Genomic DNA, 5,573 nt, shown 5'->3' with positions numbered 1-5,573 from the left:
TGTATTTTACCACTTTTAAACACACTTTTCTCGTGCATTTAGCTAAGTTTCACCTCTCTTTCATTGCATCCAGAGTCCTTTTTATATCATTTTCATCACTTAGTACGATTTGCATTGCATGGCATAGCATGTTTCATATTGGATGAGTTTCAGGTGCTTTGGGGTTTATTTTGGGACTTAATGGAGTAAGGAGGAGCCAACACAACCTTGGAGCTAGACTTGGGATCGAGTTGGAGAGGAATGAAGCCATTCAAGAGTATCCAGAACCAGACTCGACGTCATGGACTCGACATGAGGTCGAGCAGGTGCTCAGAGATCACCAAAGGACAGACTCGACTTACCAGGCTCGGCTCCAAGTCGAGTAGGACGTGAAGAAGCTGTGGAGGAATGGACTCGAGCACATGGACTCGACGACACGGGCTCTACCTCACGTCGAGTCGGTCCTCCGCCGACTCTCTATTTTGTCTTGTAGCTAATTAGGGCAACCTAGTATTTCCTATAAATAGGGGTTCACGCTATTATCCAGCGGATATTCCTTTTACCCAGCAGATATTCCGCTGCTCTCTCTAAAAACCCTAGTTTTGTAATCGTTTTTCCCTTTGAATCTCTGAGTTTTTGAATTTCGTTTCTTCTTCAAAGTTGTAGATCTTGTTCTCATCTATAACATACTTGCTTTTCAATGATTTCTGGGTTTATGCAATTTTCTGGGTTTTTATGCATGATGTTCTTCAGTGTTCTTGAGTAGTGGATTAGGGTTCTTGAGGATGGGTTAGATTAGGTGTGGAATCCTTAGTATATTTAGGTGGTTAAGTGTAGAATTTTTTGATTTCCCTTCTGGTTTAGTAGATCTTAATGCTATTTCTTCTCTGATCAATTGGAAGTTGATCTCAGACATTTCCACACCCACAAGGTGTTTGATGAAATGTCTGAACCAACTATTCCAGAGATTTGCATACTCTAACCCAAGAGATTGGATGTTTAGAATGCTTATTGACTTTATTAGATTGAATCATAATGCCTGCTAGTTTATATTTAATTTCTTCAATGAGAATTGAGTATGAAAGTGATTTAGCTTGAGAATCTCTGTCACGAGAGTGGATTGATTTGTATTCGAATCTATTGTCTAGGGATAGCTTGATTGAGTTTGTTAACCACCTAGATAGACTAAGGAGACTGCTATAATCGATTACCCCATTCCTCAAGACCCTTTATCTCTATTGCTTGCTCGTTTATTGTTTTTGTTAGTTTCTGTGTTCTACTCGACCTGCTTGCTTATTTCTGTTTAGTTTTGATAGTTGTTTCTCTTTATGCATGTTCATTCCTGTTTTGTAGTTTATTCGTTTTTATGCATGATCGCTTAGGATTGTTAGATAAACAACCTTCTATTCTGCTTGGCTTGACTTAGTATTCTCTGATCGCATCTTGATTGATAATTAGAGCACCTGATTGGATTGACAACCTAAATTGCTGCAATGACATGATAGTAATCTAGGGTAATTGATAGTAAAATCCTAGTATCAATTTGGCGCCGTTGCCATTTGGGTGTCTGCTTGTTACATTCAAGATTTTAGAATTGCTAAGATCAAGTTCTTTCTTTACTTTGGTTACTAACTCTTCATTTCATCTGCTTGTTTTTGTGCTGCAGGTACTCTACTCGACCACAGGTTGAGTCTAGACGTCGAGTCTAACCACTTTGCATGCAAACTCGTTCTAAAGGCTCCAACAACCTCATCAGCTATAAAGACAACATCGATCGGTTAGCTCGTGAGTTAAGAGAAGGTAGAGCCAGAGACGATTGTGAACCGCACAATCCAGTAGCCATGGAACCACAAGATCAAGATAATCAAGGAGTTGGTATACCACGGAACATTGGTGATGGTGATGCACCACGCAACCATCAACAGAGACAGGGCATCGTTCCACCTCCTGTCCAGAACAACAATTTCGAGATCAAGAGTGGATTGATCTCAATGATTCAAGGTAACAAGTTTCATGGGTTGCCTCTGGAAGATCCCTTGGATCACTTGGATAATTTTGATAGGCTCTGCAGCCTCACCAAGATCAATGGTGTTAGTGAAGACGGCTTCAAGCTGCATCTGTTTCCCTTCTCGCTGGGAGACAAAGCACACCACTGGGAGAAGACACTACCTGCTGGCTCCATCACATCTTGGGACGATTGCAAGAAGGCCTTCTTAACAAAGTTCTTCTCAAATTCAAGAACTGCACGTCTTAGGAATGAAATCTCCAGTTTTACCCAAAAGCAGTCTGAATCCATTTGTGAGGCCTGGGAGAGATTCAAAGGCTACACTATACAGTGTCCACACCATGGTTTCAAGAAGGCTTCACTACTCAGCACACTCTACAGGGGAGTTTTGCCCAAGATCAGAATGTTGCTAGACACTGCCTCTAATGGGAATTTTTTGAATAAGGATGTTGAGGAAGGCTGAGAATTGATAGAGAACTTAGCTCTATCCGATGGTAACTATAACGAGGATTTTGATCGCTCCAACAGAGGTATTGGAGATCTGGATGCAAAGCATAATAAGGAGATGATTCAGGCTCTCAACGACAAGCTGGATAAATTTCTGCTTACTCAACAGAAGCCAGTCCACTATATCACTGAAGAAGAGCACTATCAAATCCAAGAGGGGGAGAATACTCAGGCTGCAGAAGTCAGCTACATTCAGAACCAAGGTGGCTACAACAAGGGCTACAACCCCTACAAACCGGCTCATCCTAATCTATCTTACCGGAGCACGAATGTTGCAAACCCTCAGGATCAGGTTTACCCTCAGCAACAACAGAACCAGTCCAAGCCATTCATACCATACAATCAAGGCTTTGTCCCAAAGCAGCAGTTTAATGGCGGTTATCAACAATATAATCCACCACCCAGTTTTGCACAGCAACCCCAGCCAGCTCCACCTGCACACGATCAAGACATGAAGCAAATGCTTCAGCAGATTCTACACGGTCAAGCAGCTGGTGATAAGAAAATGGCTGAGATTCAAAACAAAGTTGACTGCTCCTACAATGATCTACATGTCAAGATTGAGGCTCTAAACTCCAAGGTGAAGTACATGGAGAGCCAAGCTGCTTCTACTTCTGCACCTCCACATCCCGGACAACTACCCGGGAAAGCTATTCAGAATCCAAAGGAGTATGCTCATGCTATTCAACTCCACAGTGGTCGAGAGCTGCGTACTCGACCTAACCAAGCTCCTGTCACTGAGGACAGTGAGATTCCAGAAGGGGAGGATTCTATTCAGAATGAAACTCAAGTAGAAGACACCACTAAGCTTGACCAGGATACTGTACCTAGGGATCAAGCTAAGAGTCCCCAAATTGAAAAACCGACTGTTGATAAGGGTAAGAAGAAAGCTTTCGTTCCACCACCCTACAAGCCCAAAATACCATTCCCAGGAAGATTCAAGAGGGACATCATTGAGAAGTACAGAGCCATGTTTGCTAAACACATCAAAGAACTTGAAGTAAGGATGCCTCTCATTGATGCTTTTATGCTAATTCCAGATTCTCACAAGTTCTTGAAAGATATGGTAATGGAGAGAATTCAAGAAGTACAAGGAATGGTTGTGTTGAGCCATGAATGCAGTGCTATCATACAGCAGAAGATCATACCAAAGAAGCTTGGGGATCCCGGCTCATTTACTCTACCCTGTTCACTAGGCCCTTTGTTCTTCAACAAATGCCTATGTGATCTAGGTGCATCAGTCAGTTTGATGCCACTCTCAGTAGCAAGAAGACTCGGTTTCAACAAGTACAAGTCCTGCCAAATCCAACTAATCTTAGCCGACAGATCCGTAAGAGTCCCTCATGGTATGTTAGAGGATCTACCTATCAGAATAGGAAGGGTAGAGAACCCTACAGACTTCGTTGTTTTAGAAATGGATGAAGAGCCAAAGGACCCTCTCATACTAGGGAGACCTTTCTTAGCTACTGCTGGAGCTCTCATTGATGTCAGAAGAGGTAAGATCGACTTAAACCTCAGTGAAGATTTCAAGATGACATTCGACATCACTAAGACGATGAAGAAACCTACCATTGACGGACAAGTGTTCTACATAGAAGAAATGGATCGTTTAGCTGACGAACTACTTGAAGAGCTTACTGAAGAAGACTACCTACAGAGTGCTCTTACCAAAGACGGGGAAGAGGGGTTCTTACACTTAGAGACATTGTGGTACAAGAAGCTGCTAGATACCCATAAGGAAGAAGAATCATCAAAATACTTTGAGAAGTTAGAGGTGCCAGTAGCAGAAGTCAGTACAGTGGAAGAAGACGTTTCAGATCAGACTCGACTTACCTACTCGACCACACGTCGAGTAGGCCTTCCCAGTTCAATTCCTGAAGAAGTCAAGGAAGCAGACTCGACCTGCAAGCTCGACGACACGTCGAGATGGCCTTCTCCTACCTCAGATAACTGGTCTGAGCTCAAAGCACCTAAGGTAGACCTCAAACCACTTCCGCAAGGGCTAAGGTACGCATTTCTAGGAACAATCTCTACTTACCCTGTGATCATTAATGCTGCATTGAATGATGATGAAGTGAACCTGCTGTTGTCCGAACTTAAAAAGTATAGAAGAGCAATTGGTTATTCATTGTCTGATATAAAGGGAATCTCACCTATTTTGTGCATGCATAGGATCCATCTCGAAAATGAATCTCATTCTAGCATTGAACCTCAAAGGAGATTGAATCCTAATCTGAAAGAAGTAGTTAAAAAGGAGATACTTAAACTATTGGAAGCAGGTGTAATCTACCCTATTTCAGATAGCACTTGGGTATCTCCGGTTCATTGTGCCTAAGAAAGGAGGTATGACTATTATAAAGAATGATAAAGATGAATTAATCCCTACTAGAACTATAACAGGACATAGAATGTGCATTGATTATCGAAAGCTAAATGCTGCATCTAGAAAAGATCATTTTCCTTTACCATTTATTGATCAAATGCTTGAAAGGTTAGCTAATCACCAATACTACTGCTTTCTTGATGGATATAGTGGTTTTTTTCAAATACCAATTCACCCTAATGATCAAGAGAAAACCACTTTTACTTGCCCTTATGGAACCTTCGCTTATAGAAGAATGCCTTTCGGATTGTGTAATGCACCTGCTACTTTTTAGAGGTGTATGACTTCAATATTCTCGGATTTAATTGAGGAGACGGTGGAAGTCTTTATGGACGATTTCTCTGTCTATGGCTCCTCTTTCTCCTCTTGTTTGTTAAATCTATGCAGGGTTCTAGCAAGGTGTGAGGAGACCAATCTAGTGCTGAACTGGGAGAAGTGTCACTTCATGGTCAGAGAGGGTATAGTATTGGGACACAAGATATCAGAGAAAGGGATTGAGGTTGTTAAGGCCAAGATAGACGTCATGGTACAGTTGCAGCCTCTCAAAAATTTAAAGGATATCAGAAGTTTTCTGGGTCATGCCAGCTTTTACAGGAGATTCATCAAGGATTTCTCAAGAATTGCTAGACCACTTACTCGACTTCTCTGTAAAGAGACCGAATTCGTCTTTGATGAAGAGTGTATGAGAGCTTTCCACTT

Source organism: Arabidopsis lyrata (genome assembly GCF_000004255.2).
Source record: "Arabidopsis lyrata subsp. lyrata unplaced genomic scaffold ARALYscaffold_7, whole genome shotgun sequence".
NCBI lineage: Eukaryota > Viridiplantae > Streptophyta > Magnoliopsida > Brassicales > Brassicaceae > Arabidopsis > Arabidopsis lyrata.
The sequence above is the reverse complement of the archived record's forward strand: the minus strand, read 5'-3'. Positions refer to the sequence as shown.